At 44.1% G+C, this 26,469-nt stretch overlaps 1 protein-coding gene across 1 annotated transcript in view; it reads right to left on the bottom strand.

The window, feature by feature from the left end:
- CDKAL1 (CDKAL1 threonylcarbamoyladenosine tRNA methylthiotransferase) overlaps window positions 1-26,469 on the bottom strand; it is a 1,097,522-nt gene that overhangs the window by 721,019 nt on the left and 350,034 nt on the right. The window lies entirely within an intron of this gene.

Raw genomic sequence — 26,469 nt, 5'->3', positions numbered from 1 at the left:
TTACAGATGCACGTGCTGCTATAACGCTACCTGCTTCGCCTCTTTAACGATGAGATGTATTAACATCTCATCGGCTGGAGCGGGGGAGTGATAACTCCCTCCCCCGACAATCCCTGCCTGAGTACACAGCACATCAGCCTAGTTCTGATGCGCTGTGTTTCAGTCCCGACCGGCTCCACTGAGCATGTATGGGATCTCGCAAGTATCGCGAGATCCGGCGTGCAGCCCTGGAACCGGCCAGGACTGAACCCGCATAGTGTCCCTGTAATTTACCGCCCAGACCCTCGATGATACATGGGGAAGAAGCAGAATCAGCTCTCATAACGTGCGCTGATGCCACTTCGGCGGTTTATACATCTCCCCCATCGTGTGCAGCTGCCGGTGTGCACGGGTGAACCCACTGACCGAACCATGCACGGGCCACAAGAACCGCAGACACAACTAGGTGGGCATTTACATGTCTGCCCAGTTGTGATTCAGTGGCCAATTGGTAAGTGTGTATGCTTACCAAACTGCTCGCTCGGTCTGCGGGGACGGTCATCTAGCCACTGGATTGCTTTCATTTGTATCCTATATTATACCAGTTTAGCTCTCACTCTACAATATATTGTTACTTTACAATGAAAATAACCACTGTACCTTAAAATAATTTGGTGACCGATACCATTACATATAGTAAAGTTTTATAAACTTCTGTACTTGGCAGTCTATAGAAAGATAGTAGTTGTATACCATACTTATTGGTGCACACAGATATATAGGTGTTTATTGCCTATTTTCAGTAACAAACTTAGGCTTGGATTAACTTCCTGAAGTTAGGAACTATTTGATCCATTAAAGGGGTGCCAAGTACCAGCTGTAGTACTACATGGTCTCCGAGGTAAAACACTGGTACATTGTTCAGAAGGGGATAAGTTGTGATGAAAGTGAAACTGGTGCTGATGAGGGTTTATGTGGATTAAGTGCACTATAACTGAGAGGATGCTGTCTAACCAGGTTGGGTACGGGATGCCGGCGCTTAGAATTCCAGACGGCCAGAATCTCGTCGCCTGCACCATGACAGGATTAGGATACAGATACCTGTCGATAAGTATCCTAGCCCCCCCTCTAAACCTAAACTACCCCCCTAATGCCTACACCTAAGCCCCCACCCCATCTAGTACCTAACCCTAACCCCACTACTTACTATCAGGATGCCAGCTCCAGGATTCTGACTGGTGTTGGGATTCCAGTACTGGCATCCCGACAGCCGAGATTTCAACTACCACCCGTCTAACCCTGAGCACCACTCTATCCCTTGCAATTAAGTGCTGCATAAGTCAGATTCAGAGGTACCTCAAGCTGCTGGGTCAGCTATAACAATCAAGGAGGATAAAGGGCTGCCTGGTGGTAAGGCTATGTAGACTCTGGCCCTGATACAGAGCCGGGCCGGTCGTTATTTTTTTTTTAGAATGGCCTCCTGGCCGCTCGCATAGCTGTGGGTGACCACCCACAGCTATAGCGAGCGGCCAGGAAGATGGTCGCGATGGTCAAGACCATCGTGACCATCGGCCTTGCGACGAGACCCTTGTGGTAGGGTCTCGTTGCCGCAAGCCCCAGAGAGATTTCGGCTCTAACAGAGCCGAAATCTCTCCCACTGACATCACTCGTGATGTAAGTGGGGCCGGCCCCAAATGGAGGCGTTCACATGGGAACGCCTCCGTTTGGGCAGCCACTCCCCCGGCCCGCCCACCAAAGGGGGCGTGCTCTCACTCAACATCGACAGCACACCCCCTTTGGTATGAGACCCGGAGCAACGGATTGTCCGTCGATATCCGGGTCTCGCGCATGCGCACCACGGAGCCGGCTCCATCGTGCACATGCGCTCTGGGCCACCATCGACCCGGTTGCGAGCGCTCAGCGCTCGCAACCGGGTCTGAATCAGGCCCTCTGTCTTTCAAGTAAATTCCACTATCTAGCCAGTAACAGGGATCTACAGTAAGGAATATCCCTCAAAGGAATGGCTTAGGGTGGAATTTAATTAGCCCGCACTGGTGCTAATTGATCGATGCCAGCTATTCAATTAGCCTGGCTTCACATGGATTCAGTATGCAGTAAACGGGTGAACTTTTCACTAACTTTATGAGTTAACACCTGTTAATTGCATGTAACACCCCTTTTTAACATGGATATGGAAATGCATACATCTCTTCAATGTCCGTGGTCCGGGTAAGTCGGTTTGTTGTATTGTATGGTGGGACTCTACTGGAGAAGAGGACCGACCTGCGCCAGGAGGTAGGTATTATTTTATATTATTTATTTTTTTAGGGATATCAGGGATTTCTACCGAAGAAGGGGACAGATCAAGGACAAGGTGAGTATGTATGTGTGTAATAAACTTATACTTCTACAGTGTGTGTCTCCTGTCTTTTTTTTTTTTCTACAGTGGGGGTACCGGTGCTGGCACTTGTTCCACAAGTGCCATAGGGCAGGCACACTGGCACCTGTAGTTCTGCTGTAAAAAACAATATTAGCCATATTTTTACCTTCCCGGTCTGGGCTGACTAGTTTGGGGTGTTAATGTTTTGTCCAGGAGACCCGGCAAAAGGGTAGCCTGTGAGCATTACACTGCAGCTAGTTTGAGCCCGGTGCTGGTTTTATAAATACGGGGAACCATACAATTTTTTCCTCATATTTTTAAAACCAGGACCAGCTCACAGAGCCCAGTTCTGGTTCATAAATTACAGGGGGACCCCTACATATTTTGTCCCTCGTATTTTTAGAACCAGGACTGGCTCACGGAACCCGTGGCTGGTTATGATTTTGGGAGGGAACCCTGTCTAATTTTTTTTTAAAATGTAACCCTTTTGTTGGTGAGTTACAGGCAGAAACATACATGGATCACACTGATGTTTCTGCAAAACACACAGCTTAAGGGGTTGTCAATTTAAAATTTCTATTTTGGACCTAGTTTGCTAAAATTACATGTGATTATAATCATGAAACTTGGTAAATTCCTGTCTATGGAAAGTACGTTCGAGTTTGGCCAATGGTGAATTTATTTCTATTTGTGTTTTCACCCATGTTTTGATGAGTGTTTAATGATTTCTCATCCGGGTTTGCCTTTAGTAAATTTGCTAGTTGTAAAAAATGGTCAAACACACCCGTGATTGACAACTCGACCAGACACGATTCTTAGTAAATTTACCCCTCAGTTTCAGTAGTTAAATGTTTGCATCAGAATATTAGCCTACATCATCCTTATAAAAAAATATATAAAAGAAGAATATTTAAAAAAAAAACAAAAACAAAAAAACATTTTTTGTTAACTTCACTTTTTTTTTTTTTCTGGACATAGAGTTTTTACTTATTTACTATAATAGGATAAGGATATATATATATATATATATATATATACTATATAGGATAAGGCTAGCTGCAGAAGGGGGGGAAGGGAAACATATTTCCTTTGTTCTAATTTACTTTTTTTTATTATTTATTTCATTTGGAATCTGCTACAAGATGCCCAAATTAAGGCTACCAGTGCAGTGTGTCTGTGTGACCTGGCGATGCAATGTGTAGTAGGGACCTAAAAATAAGAGTTATGGTATAACATACCTTTGTTAACTCTTTTTCTTCGAGGTCCATGGTGTCCACAGCCATTACCTTGGGGTAAGAATCCCGGTCACCAAACAGTTAATACAAAAGAGCTCTATGCTCCCAGGATGCACCGGGTTTCCTCCTGATATACCCCACCTCCTGCCTCAGGTAGCCAGTTCGTTACCAAGTTCAAGCAGGAAGAGACAAACAAAGGGTAAGAAAGAAAAGACCCATACTTACGAGTCCAGACTCTCAAAAGAAGAAACTACGGAAAACCTCCCCCAGAACTACAGGTGCGTCTGGGCGGGTGTCCTGTGGACCCCATGGACCTCGAAGGGTCCACAGCCATTATGTTGGGGATATCCCAAAGCACTAACCCTACGGGCGGGGACGCTCCTGACTCTCGGAAGAGAGGAGAATCCTACGCCCGAAGGAGGCATCCTGAGAGGCAAAAGTGTATGGATGGATAAAATTTGACAAGGGTATGGATGGAAGACCATGTGGCTGCTTTACATAACTGCTCAGCAGAAACACCCCGGCGGGCCGCCCATGATGGACCTACCGCCCTAGTAGAATGTGCCATCACTGAATCCGGCACACGCATACCAGCCTGTGTATAAGCCAATTAAATTGCCATGCGAATCCACCTGGCCAGTGTCTGTTTATTGGCTGGCCAGCCATGCTTATGACAACCATAAAGCACAAAAAGTGAATCGGACTTCCTCCATTTGCTTGTGCGTTTAACATAAATTCTCAACGCACGGACCACATCCAGGGAAGCCTCACCTTGTGAGAGACTTGTGCCCTGAAATGCTGGAACTACTATTTCTTCATTAATATGAAATTTAGACACCACTTTCGGAAGGTAACCCTCCCTAGTATGTAGTACTGCTCTATCTTGATGAAATATCAAGAACGGCTCCCGGAAGGAAAGCGCAGCTAAATCCGACACTCTACGTGCAGATGCCATAGCAAGGAGGAATACAGTCTTTGCTGTTAGCCACTTGATGTCTATTGAATTTAAAGGCTCGAACGGAGGAGTCTGTAAAACCTTCAGAACTAGAGTCAAGTCCCACGGAACAACCGGGGAAACGAAGGGAGGCTGAATCCGCAACACCCCCTGAAAAAGGGTCTTTATATCCGGTCTCAGAGCAATTTTATGTTGGAACCAGACTGAAAGAGCTGACACCTGTACCCTTAAAGAGGCCAGGCGTAGCCCTTTTTCCAGACCGCTTTGAAGAAAATAAAGCACTCTAGGTATCAGGAATTTATGTGGATCATACCCTTTCAGTTCACACCACTGAAAGAAAGTATGCCAAACCATATAATATATATGGGCTGAGGATGGTTTCCGTGCCTTCAGCATCGTCCGTATAACAGACTCGGAAAACCCCTTTTCCCTCAAGACGGAGGCCTCAAGAGCCATGCCGTCAAAGATAGCCGAGGAAGATCCGGGTACCAGCAGGGACCCTGTAGCAACAGATCCGGTCTCAATGGCAGAGGCCATGGAGTGTCTATGGAGAGAGACCGTAGATCTGTGAACCAGTGCCGCCTCGGCCACGCCGGAGCTATTAATATGACGGTGCTGCCCTTTTGTTTGATCTTTCTGACCACTATGGGCAGAAGAGCAAACGGGGAAACAGATATACCAGCTTGAAACGCCACTTTACTGTCAGTGCGTCTACAAACTCGGCTCTCGGATCTCTTGTCCAGGATCCGTACCTGGGAACCTTGTTCCTTCTTGATGCCATCAGATCTATTTCTGGTAGACCACCCCTGCACACAAGGTTCCGAAAAACCTGTGGATGTAGGGCCCCATTCCCCTGCATTTATCTCTTGCCGACTGAGAAAATCGGCCTCCCAATTCAGGATTCCTGGAATGAACACGGCAGATATCGTGGGCAGATGAGTCTCTTCCCATACCGGGATTCTTGATACCTCCGCCAAGGCGGCCCGACTCCTCGTGCTCCCTTGATGATTTAGGTAGGCGACCACGGTGCGATTGTCCGACTGTATCTGCACCGACCTGCCCTTTAAGATTTCCTGAGCCTGCACTAAAGCTTTGAATATAGCTCTTAATTCCAGGATATTTATCGGTAGCCGGCTTTCCGTCACTGGCCACTTTCCTTGGAAAGTGTGTGACCCCGTCATTGGCCCCCAACCTTGAAGACTGGCGTCGGTTTTGACTAATATCCAATCCGACACCCAAAAGGGGCGACCCTGCCTGAGATGCTTTGTCTGCAACCACCAGGTCAGGGACAACCGTACCTCTGGAGAGAGATGCAGCAGCTGGGACCTGATCGTGCGATGATCCTTGTTCCAGCGGGACAGAATGAATTGCTGAAGTGGTCTGGAGTGGAATTGAGCGTATTCCACCACCCTGAAGGTGGCCACCATCGACCCCAGGACCTGCATGGCTACTAGAACGGATATTTGCCTGTTGTGAAGCAACCTGCATATTCGTGATTGTAGAGCAAGGATCTTCTCCTTCGGCAGATACATTCTCTGCACCATGGAGTCCAATCTCGCTCCCAAATGACACATCTGTTGTACCGGACAGGGTGACTACTTTTGCCAGTTTATGATCCAGCCGTGACTGTACAGACATGATACTGTCAGCCTCAAATGATCCTGTAACTGCTGTGGGGACTGAACCAGCAACAGGAGGTCGTCAAAGTAAGGCAAAATCCTGACGCCTGCCATCATCACTGCCATCACCTTGGTGAATACCCGAGGGGCTGTGGACAGGCCAAACGGCAGGGCCTGGAACTGAAAATGTTCCTCCCCTACCGCAAAAAGAAGAAATTTTTGATGAGCCTTTGTGATTGGGATGTGAAGGTAGGCATCTTGTATGTCTAGGGACACCATATAGTCTCCCTGTTCCATTGCCAACACAATCGATCGCAATGTTTCCATCCTGAACCCGGGGGCTCGAACAAATTTGTTGAGCTCTCTCAGATTTAGAATAGGCCGGTATGACCCATTCGGTTTCAGAACCAAGAACAGATTGGAGTAAAACCCCTTTCGGAACTGGTACTCTGGCACCAGAATCACTACTTCTGATGCTAGTAAGGCAAGAATAGCCTTCTGAAGGGCCAAAGCTATTTCTGAACCCACCTGCGGGTTTACACAAAAGAACCTTTGAGGAGGAGTCCTCCAAAACGTCAGGGAGTACCCTCGGGGAACAACTCCCCGAACTCAGGCATCCTCCGTCGTGAGGTGCCAGGGCTCTGAGAACCGAAGCAGTCGGCCCCCCACCCTGGGATCCCCAGGGGGAGACCCGTCCCATCAGGCCACTGGTTTATCCTGGACCCTAGATCCTGAACGTTTGTTCTGCCAGGGCTTCCTGGGTCCTGCCTTTCTTGGTGGAAATCTCGCTGAGGGCTGACCTTTGGCCTTGCCCTGCGGCCGAAACCCCCGAAAGGACGCCCTCAATTTAGACGAGGTTGCTGATGGTAAACCTGCCATCTTTGAGGCTGCCATGGAGGATACAATTTTGTCCAGTTCTGGACCAAAGAGCACACCTCCTGTGAATGGAAGGAATTATAGGGCCTTTTTAGACCCGACATCTGCCCTCCAATCTTTCAACCAGAGGATCCTACGTGCCACCACGGACTCAGCTGAAACTTTAGAGGAAAAGATCCCTGCATCCAAGGTGGCATCACCCAAATAAGAGGCCCCTTCTCTAATAAAGGAGATCATATCCAGTTGCTCCTTAGAGGCATCTGGTAAAGACTCCGTTAGAGTTTTGGCCCACTCCTCAATAGCTCTTGCCATAGCTGGGCGGGTGGCCGTTCCTGCCAGCGAAAAAATTGATTTCAGACAAGACTCCAATCTCCTATCCATGGTTTCCTTCAGCGAAACTGCTGGGATTAGCAAAGTGGTACGTTTAATCAGCTGTGCCACATGCGCATCAACTGATGGTGGATTCTCCCACTTGGCACAGTCCTCTGCTGGAAAAGGATATAGAAGCGCCATTCTTTTAGAAGAATGGCTTATCTTATCCGGACGGACCCAGGCTTCCTCCATAAGTTCTGATAATGTTCAGACTTTGGGAATTCTGCGTTAACCACTTTTTGGCGCTTGAACAGGGGGGGCTTTCCTAAGCGGAAGATCCCCTTCCTCAATATTTAACACCGATTTTACAGCCCTTATCAGAAAAGGGACATCGGCTACTGGGAAATGATCATCACCGTCCTCGGAGCTAGACTCCTGCGAAAAGTTCTGTTCCTCCTCCTCGGAGGTACTCGAGTACTCACCCATGTAAGGCAGTACACATGGCGCCTAGATTTTGGCTGCTTTGGCTTGACAGCCTGAGGCTGAAAAACCCCCGAGGATGATGCCATAACCTTACCAGCACCAGGGTCCATCCAAGGCGGCCACATCATGGGCATAGGATGCATCTGCTGAGGCAAACCCCAAACCGGTGGTACCGGGGCAGCCAGCCGTTCCGCCACCTGAGCCATAACCTGAGAAAATGATGCCCAAGGAGGCTCAGGGCCTGAAACAGGCAAACTTAATTGGTGTGGTGGCTGTCTGAAATGGTTCCCACAAAGCCCATTTTGTAGAAAGTCCGGTGGGGACAAACCTGCCTTGCAGGCTACACAGGATATCAGCAACGGGGCTCCCGCAACCTGACCCTCAGACTCCTTAGACATAACACTATGCCACTGGTTCTGAGTGTATATGTGCTGCTTTCTACTCTCAATCCACAAACCTGTAGCAAGGGAAGGGGAGAGACAGTGACAGTATACAGGAATTACAGTTCTTTTACAGAAGAAACAGTATACATAAACAACAATCACATGTCATGCATAAATACTCTGCGAGCCATATGCATATAACCTCACTACCATAATCAGCCTCAGCTTAGGTAGGATAGAGCCCTGTAAAAACCTAGACCAGCAGTAGGCAAGGTATACAGGGAGACTGCCCAGCGTCCCTCTTGTAGGAGCAGCATTCAAAGAGCAACTGACATACACTCTGGCTGCCCTATATGGAGGCTGGGAGGAACAATCCACAATCAACTGTGCCAGAGGACTGAACTAGCGTGTGGATTGGGGGAGGGGCCGCCGGGGAAGCGTACCTCCCCTATGCTGCTTGGACCTGCCCGGTAAACTGACCTGGCCGCCGCCACAAGCTCCGGCTGGTCAGGAACATCAAATCCCGGCGGTCTAGGCTGGGAGAACAAGCCGTATGCCTCCTGACTGCAGCACGCCTCCGGCCAGTCTCACCGCCGGAGGCTGGACCGCCACGTGGTCCCGGCGTCAGCGGCCGCAGTGACCACCTGCTTACCTGCCATCCCCTCGATCCGGTTGCGGTCCAGGGCCAGAAAGCCCCTGTCGAATCCCCTCCAAAGGACCTGCCGAGGCTAGCGGTGCGGCGCCAGAGGAGGTAGTTGCAGCGCGTGGCCGGTGCGCCTCCAATCAGGCGCGAGGCTGCTTCCAGGACAGCTCCAACCACCCGCTGAGATAGAGAGTAAAAAACTCTTTTTTTTTTGTGTACTCGTCTGCAGGACTGCTCCAGCAGTCCCACTGTCTATGTGGTGAACACACCAAACAGGAAGAACTGGCTACCTGAGGCAGGAGGTGGGGTATATGAGGAAACCCAGTGCATCCTGGGAGCAGAGAGCTTGTTTGTATTAACTGTTTGGTGACCGGGATTCATACCCCAACGTAATGGCTGTGGACCCCATGGACCCCGAAGAAGAAATGGCCAGCAAAGTGGTATGACTACTCTTACTGCTGCCAGTTGGTATCATTGGAGAAGTGAGTGTAACTCATCTGCCCCAGCAAACATTTTTGTAATTTATCAGAGAGAAAATCCTTTTTGTGTGCCAAAGGTCAATAGAAAAATCTTTCTTTTCATCCAGCATTGATAAATATGCCTCCATGTGACACGATATATCAGGCCTTTATACCACCGCTAGGAAGTGGGTGGGATGCGGGAGATCCATATACTCTTTTGGAGATGCGGGGGAGGCTACCAGAAAATTTACGAGCTTCTCATCTCTTTCTGTGGCTGTGCTTCCGGTTAACTCCTTCCATGCCGTATTCAGACTCCTCTACCCTCACAGGATAGCCAAAACATTAATTAACATTTACGGCACTTACAGTAGCAGTGCATTGCCTATATGGCATACCTCTGCCACTGTGACAGCTAATTTCACAAACATATTGCACGGTCCAGGCAACCACCAGGCCACCAGGTGTGTGTGCGTGTGTGATAGGCGGAGGCGGGCAGAGAGAGCACTGTCCTGGTGGGCCAATCTTACTCTGCCTGGGGACCATGGTTGCAGTCATGGGTGTAACTACCATAGCTGCAAGGGGTGCATCTGCTATTGGGCCCAGAACTTAGGGGGTGGGACATCTTCCTTGTCAAAATTCCATGTGTTATATAAATTTTTCACCATTTAATGGTACATAGAGGCTATTATAAACTTTTGCTATGGGGCCTCCAAATACCTACTTATGCCCCTGGTTGCAGTGCTATAATGATCATATTACTGGTATATGCTCAATTATTACTGTATGTTTACACATGTAATATGCATCCTGTCGTGTCCTCACCTCCATGTGATTATGCTTCCTCTCCCCTTTATCCGTACACACAATATAAAACAGTATTAGCATTTGTGACTTTAAAATGTAAAGTTTAGCTTTACTTAAATCAATCAAGTTTGTAGTATTGTAACTCATATTTACTGATGCCTGGGAGCATTTCTCATTATTCAGCTATTAAGAGAACAAAAACAAAAAAACACCATTATCAGATCATGTTGAAAAAGTACAATGCCAAAGTATGGTGACGGTCAGCTGACTATAACAATTAATAAATGTACAGATGTTAGGAGGCACGTGTGGATGAGTTAATGGACTATATACAGTGTGTCACATCGCTCACATAAAAGTCCATAGAGCAGCTTTATAAAGGACAGTCTGTGTTTGTTCATGCCAATAGCTCATTTGCTACAAAATCAATTTGCAGCTATCATCTGTGGAAAGGGGACATCCTCATCACAAAATAGGGGTGAGTGGAGGAAAGAAAAATATTCCATTTGTTTTCATATATTAAAGTGTGTAAAACTGTGTGCGAGTACACGAGCTAAATAACACAGATAACAAAAGGTTAAGGATAAAATTAGCTTTGGAGCAGCTGATTTCATACTTCGAAGATTTAGTTCTGAGCAACAAAGAGGGTCTTATGTTTCCAAGATAAAAAGGTCAATTATGATGCCATTTTTTACGTCAATGGGCAAATTTAATATTCTAATTCAATGAAGGTTTTGAAATGTCTTGGCAAAACACACATGGTCCAAAAAAGTCCCCTCATTGTCCCAATGAATCTGCCAGCATTAATTTGAATTTGCTTAACAGTTCATTTTACAAGTGATAATTTATACAAACTTACAGTATATATGCCATACCTTGTGCTAAAACTACTTCTAGGGAACAGCACCCAAACAAAATATCTAACAATCTTACACATGCTTCTTAAACCTGAATTATTGGAGGACTGCAAGCAATGTATTATGGTCATAGCATACTGTTCAACACCAATAATACACTGTATTGAATTAAATATTTAAATACAACAGTGTCACGTACTGTAAACTATCATATGACAATCATATCATCTTAATGGAAAAAAAAGTAGGCATTTTTCTTACCAGACTGCATAATTGAATAATACTTGGAGGTATTTGTCTTTTAAACTACATAGCAGCCATAAAGTATGGGTCACCAGGAAAAGGAAACATCCCCAGAAGGTATATATTGTGACTCACAGTGGTTTTATTTGCCTGCCTCCCCACTGGAAAAAAATAAAAAACTTTGAAATGACAATTATGTCGCAGAGGTAAAAAGAAACCCTATGAATACTTCCACTCTTTACCAACAGTGACCCAAATAATAAGACCCTATCTATGTAAACTAATTACCCCTAATGTGTCCATTGTATAGATAACTCAACAGAAACAATAGCTACAAAATTCTTGATTTACTAATTACAGATGCACCCAGTTACATTGTTGCTGATCACACCACAAACGTGTACACACACTGCACAATGCGATTCCACATGCCTGCATAAGCTACGGTACGCTATGGCGTGCACAATCATCAATGATTCATTCCTATGGAGGTGCAGGTGTGAAAGCAGTGCACGTCTCTTCTCGCGGGCGTGTGCGTCTTGTACCAGCAGCAAGGATGTAGCTGGGCATATATGTGGCCGATATCCCGTCCACGGGGATTCCAGCACTCACAATGCCAGCACCGGAATCAAGACACTTGTCATAATACTGGCGCCGCCATCCTGACCGCCGGTATCCGGAGGGTAAGTAGCAGGGTTGAGGGTAGGTTTAGGGTTAGGCACTAAGAGGGGAGGGTTAGGTTTAGGGTGTGGGGAGGTGGAGGTTTAGGCCCTACGGGGGAGGTTAGAGTCAGGCACCGGGGAGGGAGGGTTAGGGTAGGGAGAAGGTGACCACATACAATGATATTAATAATTATTTTCCACAAAGTGAAAATATTGCCATTTTTTTCCCCAGAGTGTTTTGATTTTACTGTTGGCGAGCACATTAAGCACTGTGAATTACCAATTCCTATCTCATCTAATCTCTTTTTGTAGCAAAAAACATTTAATTACATTTGATTGTTCAATCACAAAATTTCCTAGTATAGAAAGCCATTGTAAGGTTGTGGCCTGGGATCGGCCGTTACTCACCTCAGTGCCGGCTTCCCCTGACCTCTCGGGCGGTCAGACGCCAGGTGCAGCGGCGAGTGATGCGCTGAGGATTATACCTGGGGTCTGCTAGGACATCCATGAGCTCACTCCGTGATTTGTTTCCTGTGGTTACCATCAAGGGTGCAGTCGTGACAGTCTACATCACCTGATTGCCCTTTACCCAACGGTATCAGGGGGTCACGCTCACACACACAATCACTTACACACAACATTCTTACACACACCACTGCTGCAGGAGACCCAACGCTGGAGGGAGAAGACAGCACTTCGGAAAGGGAGCATTTACTGACTGAGCTAATTGGAGACTTCCAATTACTTAATCAGTCATTACAAGGGGTGCAGCTGGGGGTCCCAGAGCATTTTCCTGGCCTTTTTCCTAAAAATTAGTTGTGCTCTGGAGGTGCGCAAAAAAAAACCTACGGCACTCAAAAAAAGAATCAAAAGCTCGCACTTTTTTGCATAGCAAAAATCCCGTACCTCAAGGAAAAATTCCACAGATGCAGGATTTTTGCTATTCTCACACCTAATTGAATATGCCCCATACATAGTCATACTCGCCTACTCTCCTGGAAGGGCTGGAAGGCTCCCGAAAATCAAGTGGCGCCAGCAAGAGAAGGCAAGTCCCCCGGACTGGCCCACCACCCCCTGCACTGCCCCCTCTTCCCCCCACTTATCTGGCAAAAGTGGGCGGTTGGGAGCCGATCGATGATGCGATTTGTGCTGAATTGCATCATTATAGCCCCGCTCCCTGCTTTACAATGCCAGTAATCTAGGCATTGTATAGTGGAGTCGCAATGACGTGATTGTGCTGCCACGCCCATGTACCGCCCACTTACGCCGCCACCATGCCCCATTGCACCGAGCTGGCAAGTATGGATACAGTATCAACCAATCACCTACTTTCATTTTACAGGGTGAGTTTGAAAAATTACAGTTAGGAGCTGATTGCTTGGTACCTTATCTCTTGGTACCTTATCTCTCTACACACTCTGGACCTCATTCAGACCCGCTCGCAAGTGGGTCGATGATTGGCTGTGCGCAAGCCCCGGAGCGAGAGAGAAATTCTCTCGCTCTGGGGCTCACTACAAAAAGGGGCGGCTGTCGATGTTGATCGACAGCTCGCCCCGTTTTGTAGGCATGGCGGGCGGATGGTTTCACAAACGGAGGCGTTCCCAAGCCAACGCTTGCCGTTTGTGGACGGCCCCACTCACATCACCAGTGATGTCAGTGGGAGAGCTTTCAGCTCTATTAGAGCCGAAAGCTCCCTGGGGCTTGCGGCAGCCGAGACCCTACCTCAAGGATTTCGTCGCAAGTCCCGATGGTCTTAACCATCGGGAGCAAAACTGGTTTGTGATGTTTTGGGGACATGACCAAGACCGTGAGTCGCACTCCCTCGTCACACTGGGGGCTTGCCTGGCACTGAGGGAGCTGCTGAGCAGCCCCCAGCCTCTCCCGACACAGTAGATGCATGCGCGCATCATCCATCACTGCTGCTCAGACACACCAACCAAGGGGGTGACACCAAAATAGCAAAGCAGCTCTATTTTATTGTCACCCCCTTGGATAGTGTCACCCGGTGCAGCCCACACCCCCCTATTGATGCCACTGATCAGATCACAGGATATAAGTCCAACAAACAAGACAGACTGCAAGTGTATACTTGCTGGTAGCCAAGCTCCTTACATATAGCAGCATGCTTTTGACAAACATGGCTATTTCATCACTGTCATTTAAGTCAAGTATAATAGAGGAAAAAAAAATTGCATACCGTCGTAATTGAAACTTTTTAACATGTTTTCACATTGCTATTTCAAAAAGTAGAGCAGAAATAAATAGTGTTGTTTATTTATTGTGTGCATGATGGCGGAAGGTACTTTGTCAAATCACCCCCAGTTCCTTAAATTTGTGTACTGTAATAATATAGACTGAGCAAAAGAAATAAAAATATAAACCATTTTCAGCCAAGTCTTATATTGCCGTAAGATATGTCTAAGTACATCTGGTGTACTTGTATGTAATTCTAAATGACTTTGTAATACACACTGTAAAAATGTGTTGTTTTTTTTATAACTATTACACCTGCAAAAATTATAGTTAATACAAATAATTCTATTTTTAGCTATATGATGTTTTATTATGGTTATCACCTGTCCATGAATGCTGTGGACAGTCCAGTAATCACAAAGACTTTCCGGAGTCTGGAAGCCTGCTCATCCTGGACAGGTGGTGTTCGGGAATTCTCAGCCACTGTTCAGCTCCTATCTGTCTGCTTGCGGCATGCCCACACGATGTCTCCTACCTGCCCAGGCATGCTGAATCGTGACGCCTAAGCCCAACCAGCCCTCCTCCGCTCCTGGCCCGCCTTCTGTGAGCATTAAATGACACTGACAAGCAGGGTTGGAAAAAACAACAACTTTTTTTTTGTTTTGTTTTCTTCATAAAAACCAGTTTCATTAAAGTTTTAATAAAAATAAATAGTTTTAATAAAAATAATAAAAAATGGAATTCTGCATATTATATTAATACTGTGAAACATTATGTGTTAGAAACTTTGATTAAACCATGGTTAAAAAGCATTAAAACATGGTTAAAGTATTGTTTAAGTTAATTTTTTTTTTTATAACCTGTTTTTTTTTCAACCCTGAGTTGGAGACAAGGCAAACACTGGAGAGTGACAGGAAGGACTCAGTCTCTCAGCCCAGCCAGGAGAGAGATTTAATTGTGCCAAGATCCGGAGAGATTTCGGGTCCCAACTCTCTTACACAACATCATCAACAGTGAGTGAAGCGAAGTCCTGGAGTGAGTGCCTGCCCCAGTGCCCATGATGTGTGATGTTTAATGGTCCAAGTGTAGCAGAACCCAGAAAATAAATAAATAAAAAATAGCTGTCTGCCTCTGCATGCTGCCTGTGAGCCATAGCCCGAGAACCAGCCTGCATCATCAGGTGGTCTATTTTATATATGACATTATATAAGGGTTGAACTGTGCTGCCCCAGGTAATATGGATAGTAATGTACATCACCACTTGGAATTAAAACTATATATATATATATATATATATATATATATATATATATATATATATATACACACACACACATACACGACCTTCAAACAAATGTGACATTCTAAAGTATAATGCTCGAGAATGTATAAACAAGCCACTCACTATAAGTACTATTGGTCTCTGAATGGTGCTAGTGCTGTTCCATGGAAATCAATGGTGATTATTTTTTGTAATTAGAGCAACTATAAATATAAAAGTTTGGTTCCCTAATCATACCACCTCCACCTCTGATGATCCCCCTCCTTGGGTACTGCCCCCCCCTTCCACCCACACAAAATCTTCATATATCATATCAGACAGTTAGTATAGACCAGGGGAAGCCAACCCTGGTCCTCGAGAGCTACCAACAGTTCACGTTTTCCAGATCACCCAGCAGGTGCACAGGTGAATTCATTACTCACTAACACAGTTGAAAAGATCCACAGGTGAAGCTAATTATTTCATTTGTGATTTTGTGAGGCGACCTGGAAAATATGCACTGTTGGTAGCTCACACAGGACCAGGGTTGGCTACCCCTGGTATAGACATACTTGCCAACTCTCCACTATTGTCAGGGACACTCCCTGAAATAGTAGCAATCTCCCTGATTGCACCTTTCCCCCATTATGTGGCTGTTATACACCTGGGGAAAAAAATAAATCTATATAAATCTGTAAATGCATAATCAGAAACATTTCCCTGCATTGGTTACAAGGCACAACGATCCCTATGACTACATGCATTTTCATGTAAGGTTTCTCTTGGCCACTTATATGGAGCCCCATGTAAAACACATAACATGAGCAGGCCCTACAGTATCAGTGTGTTTTTATCAACAAGTAGATCTTACTAATTGCTTTGGAGCTCATTTACATTTGGATGACAGTCACTTTTATGACAAGCCTCTCAGATGTAGCAATACACGCCCACTTTACCGCCGTGTCTCATAGGTGCTGCTTTTGCGGTCTCCCTGAAATGCTATTTAAAAAATAGGCAAGTATGAGTGCAGTGGTGGGCTAAGATGAATAAGTAACAGGTATATCGACAAATCTCCAGCAATAAATCCATTTTTCGGTCTTTAGGTGGCAAGAAAAGTTGTAACCCTACTGCGGCTTTGGACATGCCCCCTGTCCAGTAATCTAAGAAAAAGGAGGTAAACCTAGAAATCATACACTGATTAGTTACCAGCTAAAGTGCAAAGGCTGTACATAGGTAAGGAAAACACAAGTTGATCTTTAAACATGAGGCTTTTAAAAAATATTAATGAGCACAACTTTTCAACCTCGTACAAAATCACTATTCTTGCAGGTATTAAATCTGCCATGTAGAACGTTATTCAGAAGCTATCAAACCTTGACAGAAACGCATTGCCCAAAGAGAAAGATTATGTCTGTAGTGTAAGTTTTATCACAGTATATGTGTTTAATCACAAGATTCTGGGAAGCAGGATGCATCTCCTAACAATGTTGTGAACCAGCAAGGCAAAAAAATTATTTCACCATGTCTTGGGGGAATCTAAATGGAGAAGCCACAGATCACATGCAGGGAAGCCAAATGTATTTTTAACAGCAAGCTGTCCTTTCAACACTAAAACATCTCATGTAAACTCACCATAGGACATAAGCAATGCTACATGCAAAAATTGTGAGCTTGAGGACACACTGGTATCAATGTCACATGTACTATATGGCAACCCAGAATTGATTAAACTAAGCACCACAGATGCTTATTTAGCATGCTAATGAAAACTAATATAATCATGCATACATCACAGCAGAAAAAGGTGTTGTATTCCCTTTAGGACAAGTATTGCCAACAGAAGAAATTTAATAAAACATGTTTGCCACAAACCTACACAATATTTCTTAGTCCAGTCTGTCAATATAATAACCAGATGTTGTTCAAGCAGCATCATTTGTGTCTTTTAGATCCTGTGCTATGGACACATGCCTTAATGCAAAATAATTCCAATCCACCTATTTGAATTATGAAAAGCAGCAATGTCTTCAATGTGTGACACCTATTGACTATTCAAATGATGCAGTGAAGTTTCAATGATACAATCATGTAACTTTTACTAGTTTCAACCGTTATAATGATGCATTTTCGGAAACTAAAAGTCTAAAGCTGGCCATACATTGCACAACTTTCCTACAACTAGCCAACTGACCAACTAAATGATCATTACATTGGCGCCAACTTTTTTATCAAACAGCATGGGCTTGCGAAGGAACAAGCTACACCGCCTAGTGTTATTATAAAAAAAAAAAAAAATGTAAAAAAAAAAAGTGTGCCCCACCCCAAATAAAAGTTTTTAACCAGCACCTGATATTGAAGCCGATGCTGGTAGTGATAAAATCAAGGGACCAAAGGGTGTGGGGTCTGATTTTCCATTAACATGCACTAGGCTTTGTCAGCCCGGGCTGGCAGAACTATACAGTGAAGCATTGCAGTGTGTGTGTGTGTGTGTGTGTGGGGGGGGGGGGGTCCAAGGCAGCCCCAGGCCAGTTGGCACCAGGATCAGGGTTCTTAGGGGGTGTGAGGCCCACATACAATGTGTGACACACTTACTGGTTATAGCCAGCCCTTGTGCCAATATCACTATGGCTCTGCAGCACGCGTGTAGTGCAGGTTGAGTCTCCCATATCCAAATATTCCGAAATACGGAATATTTTTAGAATAACCGAGATAGTGAAACTTTTGATTTTTGATGGTTAAATGTACACAAACATTATTAAGGCACACAATTATTAAAAATAAAGTATAAAATTACCTATAGGCTGTGTGTATGAGGTGTATATGAAACATAAATGAATTTCATGTATGCACACAAACTTTGTTTGAGCCACAAAATTATTGAAAATATTGTATAAAATGACATTCAGGCTGTGTGTATAAGGTGTATATGATTCATAAATGCTTTCTGTGTTTAGATTTGGGTCCTATTCCTAAGACATTTCAATATGGTATGCAATTATTCCAAAATACGGAATATTCCGATATCCAAAATACCCTTGGTCCCAAGCATTTTGGATATGGGAGACTCAACCTGTAGTGGTTACTGGGTAATAGTGGTGAAAAAGTGACTTTGTCCATGGAGAATTACAGGTCCCAGCATGACCCGGCTGCCATGCATGGCTGTTGGGGCATGTAGGCACTTGGAGAACTATTTCCCTATACTTAACATTAGTTCTGTGAAATGTGAGAAGGCTCCATGTTAAGTATAGTAATAATAATGCACATATACTTAACATGGAGCCTTCTCAGTTATTTGAGGTCAAACTCTGAGAACCACACACGTAAAGTATATAGGCCTAATGTGAAGTATAGGGGCGTAGTTCTTGGCAAGACTGTTTTCATTCATTCTGGGACTTCAAGCAGCTCAGGTAAAAAATTTCCTCAGCTACACTTGGACTACTTCAAGACCACTGAACCAGTTAAGTCATTGGTGATTTGGGAGGCTACCACTGTGGCTACGTAATTATGCCTGCAGGAATGAGTGTCTGGAGTCTGACTCTGGTCCTTCTCCCTGCGGCTACTGGACTGCTGGCGGAGAGAAAAAGAGTGACCTCAAGAGAGCTATACACTGCCATTGAAGAGAATGACTTCCGAGAAACTGTATTTCTGCTGCGGGGGAGGTGACCGCCGAGGTGTTGTGCAATGCTGGAGAGGGAGAAGAGTAATGCCTGGCAGCTGTGCACTGCCGGTAGGGAAGAGAGTGACTGCCAGGAAGCAGTGTACTGCCGACACTGAGAAAGAGTGTGACCTCGGGAAGTTGTACTCAGCTGTTGAGTGACAGTATTGGTTTCATTGGAATATCCTATTTTATTATTAAGTGGAGGCACTTCTGGATGGCACACTTTGATTTGGGGGCAAGGCACAGTTATGTGGCAGAGTCTGATGTCCATTGAATGGGCACATGCTGTAAGGTTGATGGCATGTGGTGAGGTCTCAAGGGGCATTGAAGGAACAAATGTGGTTTTCAAAACAACTTTTCATATATTGGACACAATAGTCTGGCTCCTGAACTTTTACGCTAACTCCTACATTTTGCAAACATTTGTCAACTACTGCCTTATAATAAATTATTAAACATGGTATAATTCACCTATGAGATTCATATACCGTATAAACCCTTTGCAACTTCATAATTTCAATGGGTTTGCAATATCCCATACATTATGAAAGGTCTCAAAAAAATTTCTCCAAGCATTAGAAGCTAGGGACAAAATGTAGGAGCCAGTAAATTGTAAGTAAGCGCTATCAGAGGTAAATTACCCACATATGCTGTCCATAAGATGGCTTCAAGGGTTGACCATGCAACAGTAGTAAGTAGGATTATGTTTATACAGAACAGGTGCTTTATCAGTGCCTGCTGCTATAGTGTGGTGACAGGACCGTAACTAGGGTGGTGCGACATGTGCCACAGTACAGGGCACAGCAATGCAGGGAGCGCTATTCAGGTCTGTTCATTTTCTGTTTATAATCACTCTCACTTGTAGCTTCCTTTTCTTTTATCCCCGGAATCTCCTGGCCACCCCTATCTTTTTTTTATTTAACACACACATTTCAAAATACTGTCATACCTGGGATTCAAACATATCGCATCTCACATAGCAATCAGACACCTTGTACATGGAGCTATCTACCCCACAATTTGTGCCGGTGAGTTAAGCTGCCAGCTGAAGGTACATCTACGGATCTCGCCACTGTTGATATTTGCTGCATATACTGTACAATGCATCCGGAAAGTATTCACAATGCTTCACTTTTCCACATTTTGTTAAGTTACAGCCTTTTTCCATAATAGAATAAATTCATTTTTGTCCTCAAAATTCTACACACAATACCCCATAATGACAATTTGTACAAAACTTTTTTTGAGATTTTTGCAACTTTAATAAAAAAAATAAAATAAAAAAAAACCCACTAAGAAATCACATATACGTAAGTATTCATGGCCTTTGTCATGCAGCTCAAAATTGAGCTCATATGCATCCTGTTTCCACTGATTATCCTTGAGTTGTTCCTGCAGCTTAATTGGAGTCCACCTGTGGTAAATTGTTGATTGGACAGGATTTTGAAAGGCATACACCTGTCTATATAAGGTCCCACACTTGACAGCGCATGTCAGAGCACAAACCAAGCATGAAGTCCAAGGAATTGTCTGTAGACCTCCGAAACAGGATTGTCTCGAGGCACAAAACTGGGGAAGGGTACAGAAATATTATCTGCTGCTTTGAAGGTCCCAATGAGCACAGTGGCCTCCATCATCTGTAAATGGAAGAAGTTCAGAACCACCAGGACTCTTCCTAGAGTTGGCCGGCCATCTAAACTGAGCGATCGGGGGAGAAGGGCCCTAGTCAGGGAGGTGACCAAAAACCTGATGGTCACTCTGTCAGAGCTACAGCATTCCTCTATGGAGAGAAGAGAACCTTCCAGAAGGACAACCATCTCTGCAGCAATCCACCAATCAGGCCTGTATATTAGAGTGGCCAGACGGAAGCCACTCCTTAGTAAAAAGCACATGGCAGCCCACCTGGAGTTTGCCAAAATGCCCCTGAAGGACTCTCTCTGATGAGACAAAGATTGAACTCTTTGGCGTGATTGCCAGGTGTTATGTTTTGAGCAAACCAGGCACCGCTCATCACCAGGCCAATACCATCCCTACAGTGAAGCTTGGTGGTGGCAGCATCATGCTGTGGGGATGTTTTTCAGTGGCAGAAACTGGGGGACTAGTCAGGATAGAGGGAAAGATGAATGCAGCAATGTACAGAGACATCCTGGATGAAAACCTGCTCCAGAGCGCTCTTGACCTCAGACTTGGGGCGATGGTTCATCTTTCAGCAGGACAACGACCCTAAGCACAGAGCCAAGATATCAAAGGAGTGGCTTCAGGACAACTCTGTGAATGTCCTTAAGTGGCCCAGCCAAAGCCCAGACTTTAATCCAATTGAACATCTCTGGAGAGATCTGAAAATGGCTGTGCACCGACGCTTCCCATCCAACCAGATGGGGCTTGAGAGGTGCTGCAAAGAGGATGGGCGAAACTGCCCAAAGATAGGTGTGCCAAGCTTGTGGCATCATATTCAAAAAGACCTGAGGCTGTAATTGCTGCATCAACAAAGTATTGAGCAAAGGTTGTGAATACTTATGTATGTGTGATTTAAATTAAATTAGCAAAAATCGTTAAAAAAACTTTTTACACGTCATTATGGGGTACTGTGTGTAGAATTTTGAGGGCAAAAATGAATTTATTCCATTTTGGAATAAAGCCGTAAGATGACAAAATGTGGAAAAAGTGAAGCGTTGAATACTTTCCGGATGCACTGTACAATCAACAATATAAAAGTTGTGTTTACATCTCTATGCATGCTACAAGTCAGCAGAAACCAGTGACAATACAAATATATTGCGAAAGTTGAGCTTGTTCTCTATCTTGACCTGCCATCAGAAGTTCTTCTGTGCATGCTGCGGCTTTTGGTATTAAAAATGTGTGTAGGCTGTTGGTATCCTGCATTCTAAATTCTCATAGTCACACAAAAAGGCAGTTTGTTTGTGGCGTTTCAATTACGTTTGCAAAGACTTAAGTAATATTTCAACAGAATGATGTGTGTTCAGTTTGAAACAATGCATGAAGAGGGCTGATACTTTACTGCATATATTTACAAAACACTTAATACACAGTGATTTTTCTAATAAACACTAGCAAAATTTTGAAATCTGTTAAATGTTACATATTTGTCTCATTGTGCATTTACATTTTGCAAGTGTTCCCAGTCCTCAATCACACCACACAGCAAAATTAACAGATCTCATCCTACATTGCGGGCTTGGGTCACTTCACCTGTAGCCACACAGTTTGGTCCTGCACTACACACGTTCTGCTCATTAGGAATGGTCAGGTAACATATTCTGCCTGTTTTTAGGCAGTCCTTATATCCACTAGATACTTCCAAGAATACTGATTGGAGGATAGTAGCAGATGTTTACCAATTAGACAAACTCCTTCTGCAGCATGCTAGGAGACAGCATGGAATGCAAAGTAAGTTAAATAATTTGTGTCACCAGCAGAGATCTGGGGTCTGCATTTTGTCACCAAAGATGGCAAAGTCTGTTTAGTAAAGCCACATAAGGTCTGGCATATCCACTGTACTGCTACAAGTAATTTGAGGGACTTGCCTGTAAAAAACATAACTTTGGTGGCTTGCTTTATACAGAGACCTCCATAACTGAGTTAATATTGTACCAAAGTCACTGGGATGCTTTTGCATTCTATTTAGGACACGGGGATGACTGCTGTATTTGAGCAAGGCCTTTGGTATTGCTCTACATTGAATACTAGTCAGAAAGGGTTTTGTGATATTTTATTGTAGCTCTAACACCAATATTAGCCATCTACACGTTTCATCATACCCATTTTTTATTCTGCAGAGCTCTGAAAGTAGAGGTTACAAAACTTGTTTCTGTCCGCCCCCAGGCCAAAATTTGTCCATTTAAAAAATCAATGTCCGATACCGCAGAAGAAGCAGAGGCTTTGTAATGTGCTGCCTAGTAAATTTACCCTTGAGACTGCATAGGATAATTAATAATGGCATGAAATCATGAAAAACAAAACAAAATTACTGCATCCTCGCTGGGCACAAGTCTTCCAATCAGACCATTGTAGAGCTATAAATCATGGTCCTAAAAGAGCATTTCAAAAACATGCACAAAAAAAATTAAAAAGACAAATACGGTTGAGTCTCCGATATCCAAAATGCTTGGGACCAGGGGTATTTGGATAACGGAATATTCCGTATTTTGGAATAATTGCATATCATAATGAAAAATCTTGGGAATGGGACCCCAATATACACACAGAATGCATTTATGTGTTATATACACCTTATACACACAGCCTGCAGGTCATTTTATACAATATTTTCAATAATTTTGTGGCTCAAACAAAGTTTGTGTACATACATAAAATTCAGTTCTGTTTCATATACACCCTATACACACAGCCTGAAGTTAATTTTATACAATATTTGTAATAATTTGTGCCTTAAACAAAGTTTGTGTCCATTGAACCATCAAAAATCAAAGGTTTCATAATCTCAGTCAAGTAAAAAATATTCTGTATTTCGGAATATTTTTATATGGGAGACTCAACCTGTAATTGAAAATTGTATGCATTTCGTTTCCCTGGTGTGCTTGCTTTAATTCCATTCCATAAATGCCTGCCCTTGCCCTTTACATCAGTTCTTTTTCTGATCTCCCACTCTACTTCTGGACAGTAGAAATTGTCAGGGGCGGTTTAACAGAGGAGGGGGCCGGGTGCAATCTCTGTACATGCCCCTTCCTCTCTTTCCAGCATACTGTATGTCCACAGTAGATTCTACTGTGCATGTGCTCATCTCACAGGCTCCATTTTTCTGGTTATGTCAGTACTGCACATGCGCTGATCTCCAGATCAGATGCCTGCTTCATTTTCCCAGTTGTTTCCGCTGCACAGACAGAGGTAAATATTGTGAATGGGTGCAAGGTGTGCAGTGTGGGACCGCAGGACACTTGTGCACCGCACATACTGCACCCCTTATAGATATGCCCAGTGGCGGCTTCTTACCTGTTTGGCAGACAGGCTGGCTTCTAGGGGCTGCATTAGCTGCAGGCCCTATGAGCCATATAGGGCTGCCGTAATAGCAGGGGAGTTGGTTCCCATGGGAAGTAGTCTCTCTCTGCTACTGCAGTCCAGACTGGCAGTCCCAGGGGGAGAAAACACCTGTCTGTGATCAGCAGGAACGGCTTCCAATGAGAAGTCACTACCACTGCTGCTAGTCTAGGCAGTCCCTTCGGGTGGTGGATTTTACTGGGGGGGCTGCAGTCCCGCAGCCCCTAGGTAAAATCAGCCACTGGATTTGCCCATATAAATGGTCGTCTGCATTGTGCCAGGTTACCACATAGGAACAATGCACTGAATGTAATGTGCATGCTTAGCAATATATTGTCTTGAGCAAACGTACTCCATCATTTTATTTTGTTGACCGATTGCATAATGATATTCACATTAAAACAATATTAGCCAGGGCTGCAGGCCTGAGACTAGTGGAAGCTAACAGCAGAGACAAAGGCAGTCGATCATATTTTAACAGGGGATCCCCACTCCTGTTGTTCCTGTTTTAGTGAGAGCCAACCCAGGCTCAGTTTGATTAGCACTGGGTCTCGTTGTGGAATATGTAGGTGGCAATCGCATCAATGTATATCATGTGCATGCACAAATGGAAAATATTTATATTATTTAAATATTTTTTTTCCCAAATGTATTGCAAAGTAAAGGTTCTCATACACCTAGCATTAATACGCCATACAGAGCAAGACGCCTAGTGCAACTGAGCCGCTACAAGACATGTAGAGCATGTAACCACCACTCTCCGTGACCACAGACGCTGCACTGGTACTTTAACCACATAGGAATTTGTTTTAAACACATACAAAGTTGTAAATGAAGCATGGAACTTGGCGAGAGAAAAAGCTGCGACTGCTGAATACTTAGCATTTCATATATAGATTCAGACTCATTCGCACACAGATGTACAAATCTCACACATAAAATTGATCATATAATCTAGCAAAGTAGTTTTGTCGCTTCCATTTGTTTTATATGTGCAAATAAGACACATTTTAAGTGAAAAAGATGCTCAGTGCGGCCGAGTCATTCAGAACCTGGTGCGCCAAGAGGGGCTGTTTGGCACAACTGAAGCTACAGTGTATGAGGACACATCTGTAGTTACAAGACTGCATCATCATATGAGAGAAGCCTAATGGAAGTACAACATATCAATGACAAAAGCACAACACTTTGTAGGTATAACTACACTCACATCTTTGACATGCAACACAGATTATTAATTATAAGCTCAAGCACAGAGAGCTTGAAAGTCCTCTGAAAGCACTATAATGCAAAAGGTACCTGTAATGTCTCCTAGACTCTGCTAAAAACACAAAACAAGTCATATACTTAAATGCAAAACGCCCATTTATAAAAAATCATGTTCTCATCATAACCTTCAAGTTAAAGAGATTTGGCAGGGACAAAATACTTTTTTGTTCCAAACCACACATCTCAATCATCAAGTTTCTCAGACTCTTATAAATACTGTGTCCTTGAATGAACATATTTAATACGCACTCACTGGTATATTACGGCTCTTTCAATGTATTATTCTCTATTGAATGAAAAAAGTATATTCACATACAGAGTACTCCCTTGTGCTGTTTAGCAGGAGAATATGGACAATGGTACACTTTAATACTCAAACACTTATGGTGTTCTAGGATCACTTTTTTTTTTTTGGGGGGGGGGGGGGGGGCAGAGGTGCTTCGAAGCCTTTATCTACTGCACATGCAAACAATTCTTAATTAACCCTGTATTAGGTTTATGGTTTACTAATTACACAATGTGAACAGGTTTAAAATCACACAGGTAATACAACAGGAATAAATCATAATACTTAAAATATGACTGCTGTCTGATATCACCTGCTTAAAACTCAGAAATACAAAGTTGCTGCAATTTGACAACTAGTTTAAGGAAGAACTCTCCATAACTACCTCTGAAACAATGGAAACAAAGTGCAGATTATATTTTTTGGCTATGCTTACTGATGTTAGAAAGTGTTAATGTTTAATATTTCAAATAGCAGCAGAATGTGTTTCTCAGTGTTGTGTGTGAGATTATAAAGACAGAAGTCTTATTTAAGTATACCTCTTTATAAGCTGTAATAACCTGCATAATGATCATAACTGGCCGACATTATTAATTGAGTATAGTTACTCTTTGATCTAGCTGTAGAGTAGCTCATTGATTAATGTTAGCTTAATAATTTGGGTAATTGAATACAGTTGGGTACGGGATGCCGGCGGTCAGAAGCTCGACGCCGGCATCCAGACAGGGTTAGGATATCGACACCTGTCGGTCAGTATCCTAACACTCCCCCTCTCCCTCCCTGCACCCTAAACCTCTCACCCCTAGTGCCGAACCCTAACCCTTCCCCCTAGTTCCTAACCCCACTGCTTACCGTCGGGATGCCAGCAGTCGGATGGGATCCCGACAGCCAGCA

This window comes from Taudactylus pleione, unplaced genomic scaffold (genome assembly GCF_031769625.1).
Source record: "Taudactylus pleione unplaced genomic scaffold, aTauple2 ptg000179l, whole genome shotgun sequence".
In the NCBI taxonomy this organism is placed as follows: domain Eukaryota; kingdom Metazoa; phylum Chordata; class Amphibia; order Anura; family Myobatrachidae; genus Taudactylus; species Taudactylus pleione.
Note: the sequence above shows the minus strand (reverse complement) of the source record. Positions and strands in the feature narration are given on the sequence as shown.